The sequence below is a fragment of the Peromyscus leucopus genome, chromosome 4 (genome assembly GCF_004664715.2).
Source record: "Peromyscus leucopus breed LL Stock chromosome 4, UCI_PerLeu_2.1, whole genome shotgun sequence".
NCBI lineage: Eukaryota > Metazoa > Chordata > Mammalia > Rodentia > Cricetidae > Peromyscus > Peromyscus leucopus.
In genome coordinates this window covers 53,475,732-53,488,480 of record NC_051066.1, presented here as the reverse complement: position 1 = coordinate 53,488,480, position 12,749 = coordinate 53,475,732, and the positions used below count along the sequence as shown (strand labels likewise).

Sequence of the window (12,749 nt, the reverse complement as noted above, 5' to 3'; positions counted from 1 at the left end):
AAAAGAAAGAAAGAAAAAAAAAAAAAAAAAAAGAAAGAAAGAAAGAAAAAAGGAAGAAGAAAAATGACTATATCTGTAAATTTTTTAGATTGCTGAGAATTAAGTGTCAAAATGGAGTGCTTAAGAAAAGGAGATTCTAGCCAGGTGGTGGCTGGGTGGTGCACGTCTTTAATCCCAGCACTCAGGAGGCAGAGCCAGGAGGATCTCTGTGAGTTCAAGGCCAGCCTGGTCTACAGAGTGAGTTTCAGGACAGCCAAGGCTGTCACACAGAGAAACCCTGTCTTGAAAAACAAACAAACAAACAAACCCCACAAAACAGATCTCTGCAAAGCAGGGGGGACCCTACTTACTGCTCTTACAGAAGAGGGAGTTCAGTTCCTAGCTCCCACACAGCCTCAGGCACTGCATACATGTAGTAGACATACATACATACATACAAACTGGTACATAAAATAGCAATAAATAGAGCTTTTTAAAAAAAAGAAAGGCACGGGGTTGGGGATTCAGCTCAGTGGTAGAGCGCTTGCCTAGGTTCAGTCCTTAGCTCCAAGAGGGAAAAAAAAAAAAAGGACACTGTCTAGTCTAAACACGAGCAATGGGACCCAAATCTAGAAGTCAACGATAGTAGATTTCCTACATCCACCACTCTCCCCTCCCCCACCTTCCTGTACACACTTGACTTCCTCATTTATGTAAACTTGAGGTACGCTGTCCTTGACTTGATGTAATGTAAATTTTGGCATTTCTTCGCTAGAATTTTTCTTCTTAAGCGTTTTATTTGGGAGCAACTTGGGATTTACAGGAGTATTTCAAGGACATTCCAAAACATACCACGTACCTATTCTCCAGGACACTGTCCAATCTCACCCACTCTTCAGGAACTGACAGGACAAGGGGTGAGGTATACCTGCCCGCAGTTTAGAAGATGGGTTTGGAAATAAACTCAAATGCCAAACCTGCAGATGCTGTGGAAGTCAACTCCACTGTACTTCCCGATTCTTTAAATAGGAAGATTTAGTCAGCAAACTGCCATTTCATTCTTAATTCTAACATTACTTCTGAATAGGCACGGCACCTGCCATGCTCTTTGCATTTCCTCCACAGCACCCGCCTCTGAGCTACATCACTTGGGTACCAGTGCACCACCTACCCTTAGAAGCTTAATGTGTTGTCCCATGCATTCATTCCTTTGTTACAACCTCAGGATTCAGAATAGTGCTTGGCTGACACTGAATGAATACTCAGCACTCTTTGATAAAAATGAATAAATGAATGAATGCTTATATGGATGAATAGAAGAGAGAGAGAGAGAGAGAGAGAGAGAGAGAGAGAGAGAGAGAGAGAGAGAGAGAGAAGATGCACAATATGATACATCCATTCAGATGACTCTTAGTTCTGAAGTTTTCACTTCTCTTCCCAGTCATACACAGAAGAATTGCGGGAAGCTGGTGGGCTAGTCATCTTCTTCACCGGCACTCATTACAGGAACACGACTCAGAGCTGTCGCTTTGAAAGCCAACTCTTACAAAGTCAATCTGTGCTGTTGTGCTGGCTCACTCAAACAGCATTTCCTGGCCTTATTCATTTGATACACCAAGTCAATGAGATTAAATTTAAATAACGCTCAAAATTAGAATAATTAAAACATGAATCATTCTCTCTGTAAAAACATATTTGGAAAAAAATTCACAATTACTGGACATTGTTGTGATTCATAACAAGGCACTGTGAGAAGTCAGGCTAAAAGATTACGAGGCTATGGGTAAATGAGGTATCATCTCCATCACACCCACTGCTGACCTCTGAGAACTCTTCAAGTTCAAGGAATTAACTGCCTGGTCGGATGAACAGCGAAAAGAGGGATGGAAGAGAACTACTCATTCCTACATTTTCTCTGAATCCTTCCATTTTCCCACAGACAAACGGTATAAAATGTGTCCAGAAATCAAAGCACTGGATCACCTGACTGACCCAAATAAGAGACAACCATTCCACATTAAACATCATAAATTATCCATTTATCAAATGAAAGAAGCAAGGGAATGAACACAGGAGCACCTTCAGAATTCTCTGCTGCATTTGGGGAATGACTCTTGAGCCTGGAGCTGCCCCGTGAGCAAGAGTGGACACGAACACACACATTCCATATGGCACAAACCAATCCCAAGAGCATGAGGGGCTATTGTCCCTCCTGGAACATCCCAAGGTTATAATGCAGTGAGCTTAAGTACTCAAATTCTCCGGCAGACTAAAGATTTAAAAGGATAACTCTCAATACCAAGAAATACGTCCAATATCAACACCAAAAGGGGGCTGAAGGAGAAATTCATCTCCTGACTTCATTTATAAATTTTGGAAGCTCTCAAAATGCTAATAAATGTTTTAAAAAAAACTAACCTTTCAGTTAACTTCTTTCTCTACTAAAAAGCAGAGCTATAATCAGTCACTTAAAGTTAAGATTATTAATTTAAAACTATTTTATATAGCCAAAATATAAACTGAATAGTTTCATAATATTATTTTGGACCACAAGATTTTTCAATAGAAAGAAATATGTAATTCAATTTTTTAATTCCCACGCCCACTTAATGCTCACTTAAGAAAATCCATAAGAATTCTTAATTTTTAAAATTATTTTATTTATTTATTTATTTATTTATTTATTTATTTATTTATTTATTTACTTTTGGTTTTTTGAGACAGAGTTTCTGTGTAGCTTTGGAGCCTGTCTTGGAATTCGCTCTGTAGCCTAGGCTGGCCTCGAACTCACAGAGATCTGCCTGCCTCTGCCTCCTGAGTGCTAGGATTAAAGGCGTACACCACCACCACATGGCAAGAATTCTTAATTCTAATGTATGCATTTTCTATCAGGTTCTACAAAATGGCTTGGAAACATCTATGAAACACCAATGACTCCCAATGCTCAGCTATTGTTTCTAAAATCCATTTTGTACTGATAGAACCGAGGTTTGTAGAAATAGTTGGGCACACATGCTCAAGAGGAGTTGAGGCAGCCTGTGATTGCAACAAAACACAGAACCCAAGAAACTAACATGTCAAGTGTGCTTCTGGGATGCTCTGGACTAGTGCTGAGCTGGGACTGATTATATGCATGTGTTGCACATGTCAGAGTTCACTGTGATTCAGTATATAACAGGCTCTCTTTTGCAAATGTACACATAGGAGTCAACCTGAAGGGCTCCAGAGAACAAAGCAAGTTTTATTTGAGCATCTTCAATAACAACAAAATTTGAAACAAATTTAAATATATATATGTATATATTGACAATGCATAAATTTACAATTATATGCTCTTTAAAAAAGACAGTTCTCCTTAAAATGCAAAAAAATAAGAAAAAAATTAAATTTAAAATTTAAAAAAATCATCCACTTCTTACCTTGGAAGAAACTGATGCACCAATTCTGAAATTGTCCGTTATAAGGGAAACCTACGAAGCCCCTATCCTGTTCCCACGTGAACTACCCTGAGGGTCAGTAAACATTTGCCAAGCAAGGAAGGGCTTTGTTAATGAAGCCTAACAGTAGGTACAGAAGAACTGCTAGAGTGGGAAGGAACAACCACCATTTCTATAATTGCCAACGGAATGATGCATTCAGGCAATAAGTCTTTGTAAGTAAAATGTTTAGGTCAACAAAACCTGATCACAATGGAGGACTAGGTCATTCTTCCTGAGGCTACAGCATCACTCAAAGTAGCACAGCCCAACCTTCTGCACCTCCCAGGAGGCTGGCATGAGCTGCACACCACGGAAGAAGCCGAACTTTTGCCTCTGAATCCAACCAACTTGTTCTTCGACCAAGGAATAGCTTGGAAAAAGAGGCGAATATCCTAGACAAAAGTCAAGAGACTCATGAACCAAATGAAACATGAGTTTTGTTTTTTTCTTTTTTCCAAATCTGCTAGAAATAAACCTTTGAGGCAGGGTCTCTCACTGAATCCAGAGTTCACTGCTTGTAAGCAGGCTGGATAGGCTCTCCAGAGCGAGGATACATATGTGTACCCAGCTCGCACTTGGTGTTGGGAATCTCAACTCAGGTCTTTCTGATTATGCAACAAGCATTTTACCAACTGTCCCATCTCCCCAGACCTGAACCTCACCCGACGAAGAGTCTGTCTCTTGTATAGTGAAGTCACTATTCAGCCAGTGTGTGGAAACAAATCTGTAAGTACTTTATTTCCATGAATTTAAATCTGATAGTCAATGGCTTCATACACATTTCACCTGGGCATGTGGGTGAGGTTCTACTACACATACTGACTTAAGAGATTCCAAGAGGTAGAAGCCTAACCCTAAGCTATAGAAAATATAATCAGTTTTCTTCCTTATTTGTGTCAGTGTTTGAAAATGGACAGCCTAGGTTTAAAATCTGTTTAAGAGACAGAATTCAAATGAGTCATGGGGAAACTTCTGTAAACTGTTCCAGTAAAATAGTTCTTTCCTTCCTTCCTTCCTTCCTTCCTTCCTTCCTTCCTTCCTTCCTTCCTTCCTTCCTTCTTTCCTTCTTTCTCTTTCTTTCTCTCTATCTCCTTCTTTCTCTTTCTTTCCTTCCTTCCCTTCTTTCTTTTCTCTTTCCTCCTCTTCTTCAAGAAAACATTGCCTTGACAGTGTAGCAAATGCTCGAGGGTCTGATTCAGTCTTTCACATCTGAGTTTAGCTAATGTGGACTTATGTCATGAAATGTTTCCATGGCAAAGACCCACAGTTGGGTCCAATATCAAATTAACAGTGGTACTACTGAATGAATTTCAATTTAGAACAAGATATTGATCAAGGTGGAGGAAAAATTATTGATTAAACACAATTCACTGGACATATTGAATTCTGATGGCATTATTTGTCAATACCAATATTTTGCATATGTAAAGAGCACAGCAGATTGCTCAGTGAATCACCCTTGGGTCCAGATGTGCCAGCTAGAAAATGCACTCTAAAGCCCTACAGGTGCCATTCAAAGAGAAGTCAGTTCAATGAGTTGCTTTTATATCCTCAGTCACATGACCATTAAATCAAGTATTGGAACCCTTAGGTCACAAAATACCCAACTTTAAGATGACAACAACAGTGTCTGAATAAAACAATTTAGCCTGCATCCCTATGCTAATCAGCTCTCTCAAGATCAATGAGCCATCTCATCTTGGAAAAAAGCTTCCTTCTTTCTAGCAGGCTTAGTAAGTCCCTCAGGTGATGATTCTCAAAGCTCATATGTTTGATATAAAATAATAAATGCTAAAATAATGGCAGAGGATAAAGGCAATCAGTTGCACTGAAGTGCATAAAAGTGAGTTCATGTAAGGAAAGGGGAAAAAATAAATGCAGAGCTCTTAAATGCCACAGTTCTCAAATAGGTGCCTGGCAGGCACCTATCGATCTGTAGGACTAGTTGATTAAATATTGATGGAATGCTAAAGACTATCAGACTGTAATCATTAGGACGGTAACAAGATCACTTTGTACATTTTCTAACAGTGGTTTTCTGACTTTTTATGTGGAGTGTTCGTATGAAGTCAACTGATTTTTAGAATTTATTACATATGAAAAAAAAAAATGGTCTCAAAACTGACCTGTGTCCTATTAGTTCACAAACCATGCTGTCTTAACTAATGTAGTTGTAAGTAGAATGCTTCTCACATCATATGATTACACTAAATTATTACTGAGCTTTTGGTTCCTAAGCTCCCAAGAGGAACCTCTCCATGCAAAAACAGGAGAGTGATATTAGCATTCATGAAAAATATTCCCCAGATTACATATGTCTACATTATCACCACCACTATCACCAACCCTGCCTGTACCCAGAGCAAGCAAGTGTGACTAGAGGAAATGCATCTTGCAAAACTTCCCCAAGAGTATTAACACTGCAGCTTTCCCCATGGGAAGGCAGAGTGCTGTGGAGAACAAGGAGGGGTGTATCCAAATGTGGAAGGCCAAACACACCAGGCCTAACATGTCAAATGGAATATATGAATTGGCACTAAAAATGTTCTAAGCGCAAACGGCAAAGATGACAAGCAGACTATAAAGCATGGCTGGTCCTGGACTCATCATTTTAGTTTCATGGGCAAAACCAGAACGGCCAAGTGTCTGTTTACTACAAAAACAGATAAAAATATTTTTAACACACACGTGCTCATACTGTGCTGTCTGCATGCAGCCGTATAAAGAAACCAAAGACCACACCGCAGCCATTTTTACGTTGAGGTCTGCAAGCTATCCCTCAAGGAGCGAAGGGTGGCGTCTTGCTTCCACATAACATAGACTGTAGACAGAAATATAAGTGAACCAATGTTTTTGAACATTTATGTCCTTTCCTTTAACAAAGTCAAATGGAACTTGTTACGGAGATGACTAAACATAATGAGGATTGTGGTGTATTATTTTAAGATCAGATCCACAGGAAGGTAGAAGAAGCACCTTCCTGTGACTTGGTAATGCGATCATCATGGTTTGCAGTCATTCGGCACTGCCTGATCTGCCCTGCGTTCTCGGGAAGTGTGTGTTCTTCACACTCACCTCTGCCTTGTGTCAAAGTCTTCTAGCGTGCCTGCACCATTGGTGCTTCTCGGCGGGCTGGCCTCCGATGCTGTCAGTTCTTCCTGGGACACAGTCTCTCAGACTCTTGGCACTGGTGGCACTTTAACTGTCTCCTCTTACTGTTTTCCCAGCAAGGAGCAGAACCTGGAAAAGAGGGCTGACACTCAGACAGGGCCCTTCCCAAGAATATCTGCGACACTCAGGAAGATGTTTCCCCAGAGCTCTCTGCAGGAGAACGCTTGTACCGGGTACTTCAGTTTTTATCTCCTCTGTTCAGTCTTACACAACTGCAAAGATGTGACCCCTGAACTCCTCAGCACTCAGTCGCATTGCTGATTCACAATTGCACTCTGCCCAGAGTCTCGAGTGCGAACCCTTCAGGTGACCCAGCAACTACCCTCAGTGAGGACAAAGTGCATTGTCTAGAACCAAGCTTAGCTTTCCAACAAAATGTGAATGCCAGGCAGTGCTCTAGCGATAACATGCATGAAGGGGGCCCATCACGCGGGAGCATAAACCCTCAGTCACAGTGCTGCGACAGGACCCAGGTGCTGTCTCTAATTTGCCTTGCAGGAGTGGAACTCCTGCTGACGGACTGTACTCCCACAGAATCCAGTTTTCAACTTGCCACGATCTCCCCGGAAGCAAAAGACACAGACTGAGAAAATGAATGTTGACTTTAAGGAAAGAGTCAGCCCCAAAGCAGAAGCTGCACCAGTTACTCTCTGACCCTGAAACGTAACAGCAGCTTTTCCCTTCAAGCCACAGATCTCTCTAGCAAGCTCATTACTTCACGTGTAGACAAAAGTACTCATCAAACTAGATGTTGTGATCCACATCCATAGGCCAGTTCCTGGGAGGATGAGACAAGAGGATTTCAATATTGAGGTCTGCCTCGGTTCCATAATGAAACTCTGTCTTAGAAATAAATAAGTAAATAAATAAAATATAAATAAATAAAAATTATTCTCAGGTTTAATTATTTTAGAGTGTGTACCCCGCCCACTCTCTAACAGACCATGACTTCCTCAAACTGCAAACGAGGCCTGTCTACCCTAAACACTGTGGATAGACTGATGGCTCCTTTTTAAAGGGGAGTTAAAGTCAGATCCTATTCTGTAGTCCATACTGGCCTGGAACTTCTGGAAATCCTCCTGCCTCAGCTCCCTAAGTGCTGATATTACAGGGAGCCACCATGCCCAACATGATTACTTTGTTCGGTTACATCTTTCTGCTAAAAAAGTATTTCTTCCAAATTCTTCTCCACCTCTTCATCAAAAATAAATCTATTGTGTGTGTTATATTTCGTAGACATAAACAAATTTAACTCTCGCTCATGATGATGGTGTAAACAGACTGGTTAATACCCACTGGCGCTGTGATCTTGTGCTCAGGATGGCGCCTTTTCTTCCTGGCACACAGGATTCCATTTACGGCCTTTAATCTCACATAATTAATTTCAGGTAGATGGTAGAAATCTAAATTTTCAGAATAGAAACTCTACTAGCCACCTTCTCCTTGCTTAGACCAGTGATGGGCTCTGTCAAGCTCTTGGCACTAACTAAAGGAGGGGGTCGAGTTAAGAGTGCTGGGCTATGAGGAGGTCCTTTTACTTCACCCCACCCCCGTCTTCCTCCCTAGTCATTCCACATCATCTGAAAAGCGGAAAGGTAAAGAAGAGCAGAGGGCCATGGGATACAATCCAGGTTTCCAACCCTTACCTCCATCCCTGCATTAACATGCAGCTGAGGAGAGGGTGATGCAGAGTGTGTCCTGTGGCCCCCACCTAAGAACACTGCTGCTTCTCACAGCCTGTGTGTGTTCTCATAGCTCGCGCAAAACAGACCTGGGCCCAGGGAACATTTCACCACGTCCTCTCTTTTCTTCTATCATCTTAGCCAATACACTGCTTAGACTCTCACTCCAAAGCAGTCCCCAGCCCCTCCAGCTCCCTTCTCAACCCCCTTTTCTGGGAGCTTTTGGTCTACTCTATTCATGTGAGGTTGTCCTGGTCTCAGAGCTACCTCTATCCACATCTGATCTCCACCGCCTGCAAGTACACAGTCAGAAGCAGGGAGCAGACCTTAGCCCGTCCACACCCCCAACACACACAGCCTAGGTCGGAGTTCAAAATGGAAAGTTACCAGGTTTTTAACAGTGTGTGCCTTAGAAGGAATGAAATTTATTACTGTCCATTCTGTTAAGAGCAGGCTTTTGCGCTATTAAGGAATGCCAAGATTAAGGTGTTTTGGCTGGTTTTGAAACTGTTCTTAACGTTTATGGAGACATCTGCTGTGACCTTCCAGGGGACTGAGCACTCTGGGTTAAAAATTATTACACACTTCAGACATAAACAAACATCTCTGAGAGCCATAAGTTAATGAGTATTGTGGCTATACATATTAATTGATGAAGATAGATAGAGGCATACAGTAACATTTGCATTCTAAATTCCCAGGTCTAAATTCCCAGGTGAATAATATCTTGTTTTGTTTCATTTTGTTTCCAAAAAAAAAAAGTTGTTCACCAAGTAGCAACGCCACCTTATTTTAATTAAGAACCTGCCCCAGTCTTATTTACTTTGTGTAGAAACTGTGTGCAGGGCAGAAGTCCAAAGGTGAGACACCTAGAAAGTTGAATCTGGTTGCTCCTTGTGAGAGCACACATTGAAGATTAATTCTTAAAGTTCCAAGTAAGAAATGTGCCAAGACAGGGACAGGAATGGTTCATCTTACAAACAGAACTGAATTGATGCAAGCAAACGAACGAACAAACAAACAAACAAAAAAACAACCTATTTGCTTTTTATCTACCAACACTGACCTAAGGAATCATTTTCTAATTTAACAACATCTTCTGGAGCAGAAAAGGGCTCCCGACACCGCCCCCCGCCCCCCTTCCCCGACATTCATTAACTGCAAGTTCTAAAGGTTGAAAAGCTGATTCGAACAAATCTCCCACACCAACCAACACTCAAGTAGGAGTCTCTGGAAGATCTCATTGAGGAGTTTGGTGACTTGGCAATGACTCTTCCGAGTGGCTCACTCAGGAAGCCAGGAATCAGCAGCGGCCCTCTCAGCCCCGTGACTAAGCCTCCCACAGCCTGCATTCTGCCCACCAGAGCTCATGTTCTTGTCTGGTACATGCTCCACTCACTCTTCTGTTTCCCATCCAAGCCCATCGGAGACGGGGACGAGCTCCGTCAAAGACTAGACTGCATCACAAAGCTACCAGGCAAACGTACGGAAGACAAGGAGCCTGGAGAAAGCAGGATCCACAACTCCGCTAAATAACAAAGGGAAGTTTCATAAAATGGTTAAAACGATAAAGACTACCACAGCAGACATCAGGACAGTGCTTTACCGAGTAACCTACAAGACCAGTTCGTTTCACAGTTGACCCCTGACTGCTGTCTTTAAATGTGCAGCCACGGTTTTAGCTCAATGCTCGCTTTGCTTCCAAAGGAACACATCGGTCTCCATTTAAACACCCTGTCTTGGGTCCCCCTAGACATTCTACAAGACCTTACTTGGCTATGCTGCGCTGTCTGCTGCCATCACCAACTGGAAACTCGTGACAAGACCACCATGCTGCTTGCTTTTTTTCACCACAGCCGTGTTTTGATAAGAAACTTAAATCCTGGCTCTTCCTACCTCTGATAATTCAAAATACCCCAAGGGCTTCCACACTAGTACTATAAACCAGTAACTTTTATGGAAATATGTTGTGCTGGGGGGTAACTTCCCAGAGATGAAAAACACAGATTCCTGTTGCCCGTTATGTAACAAGTAGGCTTTGTTGCAATGTAGCTAATGTAATTAATGCAACTATGTATCACAGACATTAAAAGTCACCAGCTTAAATAACATGTCAGAGTTTTCCTCCCCCCCCCCCCAGACAGGGTAGAACTGACTTTGTAGACCAGGCTGGCCTCAAATTCACAGAGATCGGCCCACAAGAGTTCCACCTACCTCTGCCTCCCAAGAGCTGGGATTAAAGGCAAGTGCCACCACTTCCGGCAGAGTTTTTTATTTGCCATTAAATACTATTACATGATCCACCCAGGAGTAAGTCAAATGTATAGTTATTTATATAAACATCAAAACCGCAGAATGAAGAGAAGTTAAAAATAAAAAAGCAAGGTTCTTGGGGTTGGGGATTTAGCTCAGTGGTAGAGTGCTTGCCTAGCAAGCGCAAGGCCCTGGGTTAGGTCCTCAGCTCTGGAAATTAAAAAAAAAAAAAAAAAAAAAAAAGCTTCCTTCGGTTATACCATTGAGAACTTTGCTTCAGATAACAGGATGAGATAGGCTTTGATAACCTTTTTAAGCTACAAGCAGAAAGTGTGTTGTGATATTCATGGCATGGAAATATGAATTCTAGCTTGGAATTAGTGTGTGATTCTGTGGGCGGAGAGAGAGGATCAGAGGAAGCTGAAGAAAAGAAGTACTTAAAGATGAATGACATTTGGCAGAAACAGACAGGCAAGGATGAATGAACGACACTTCACACCCTGTGAATGGTGCATGAAAGGTAAGAAATGCTAAGTGAAGCCCATCAGTCCACGACCCGGTGCTTCCTGAAGAGAAAGCAGGAGAGTGGGGAGCAGCCCCCCCAGGAGGTGGAACCACACAGGTTTCAAGTATCTGTGAGAGATGCATTTCACTGTGCAAGCTGAAAAGTGCCGGGGTGAAACTCAGAACAGAGGGTCCCATGACCATGCTTCAGAAAGGCAGGTCCAACAGCTAAGTAAAGGGAAGAGGCAACAGATGGTCTCTAAGGTCATGGTAAGCAAACAGACAGGAGATGGAAGCTACAGGGTGTGGGACAGGGGAACAAGAGAATTTAATATCCGACAGGGAGACCCAGGCTGTATCCTCACGAGTTTCTCCCCCCTTACCTCCCTCCCTCGCCACTATTTCATTTCTGTGATATTGGGAATCAAATCCAGGGTCTGATTCAACCTGGCTCCTTGAATCTGTGGATGCAGAACCCAAGGATACAATGGTTCACTACATAAGCCACACTAGCACACTTAATTCACTCAACACAAAAGCAACTTTCCACAATATTTTCTATTTTCACATTCTAGCCAGTTTTTCCAAATTTTTTGCTTGCATCTAACTTCATTCAAAATTATGTTTCTCTATTAGAGGGAGAAAGATTTTTTTTTTTTTTTTTTTTTTTTTTTTTTTTTTTTGCCAGATTCTGAAGACCAAGCAGAGAAATGATCTAGCCCTAGTAAGCATCATATGGTTTCCCTTTTCTCCAGTTAATTTTGTTAATCTTGTCGCAAATTCATATCAGAATTCTGGCTATAGCTTACTTAAAGGAGCCTGAAATATGATTTTTCTGCTTGCTAAGTTCTATCTCAAAGTCAACATAACAGAAATGGCTCAGCAGTTGAGCTGGATTAAATATTATAAAGTCACTGCGAACTTCATTAGCTACAAAGCACAGGAAACATGCGAAGGACATACTCCGTTCTTGTGAATGGTGTGGTCTCTAGAGCTAGTCAGCAAATTCTCTCTGTAAACAGTACCTGGATCAGTGGTTATTTTCCGTTGTATGAGCCACACAATCTGCTACTGGATGTAACTATCCAACCTTGCTATCCTTCGAGAAGGCATCCACAGTGTGCAAATGCACAGACAAGGCTAGGTTCCAGTGACATTTAATTTGCAAAAGTGGCCGAACAAGCTGTGTGTGGTGGCAGGTATCTGCAGTCTAAGACAAGAGGATCATGAGTTCAGGGTAGCCTGAGCTGTTACACAACAAGCTCATGTCTCAAAACAAAAAAACAGCTGGGCGGTGGTGTCGCACGCCTTTAATCCCGCACTAGGGAGGCAGAGCCAGGCAGATCTCTGTGAGTTCAAGGCCAGCCTGGGCTACAGAGTGAGATCCAGGAAAGGCGCAAAGCTACACAGAGAAGCCCTGTCTTGAAAAAACCAGGAAAAAAAAAACAACAACAATAAAACCCACAATCAAACAAAAACAAATAAATGAGCAAATGCCCTATGGAAGAGCTGTGATTGAGCCTTGTACAACAGACACTCAGTTATGGTAACCTGGGGCCTTTTTTAAAAAAAACATGTACTCCATGATACGCAAAGAAAATGCTCATTGCTAGTGAAGCGATAAAAGGGCAAACAAGGGGCTGGAGAGATAAACGGTGCTGGTTGTGGGTTGTGGCGCACG

The 12,749-nt window shown here is 42.0% G+C and overlaps 1 protein-coding gene across 1 annotated transcript in view; it reads right to left on the bottom strand.

Annotated features, from left to right (window-relative positions):
* The window catches only part of Osbpl6 (oxysterol binding protein like 6), a 189,729-nt gene that overhangs the window by 97,423 nt on the left and 79,557 nt on the right, over positions 1-12,749 (bottom strand). The window contains 1 exon segment of the mRNA XM_037204898.1: positions 6,534-6,698. The gene's annotated coding sequence lies outside the window, so the exon portion shown is untranslated.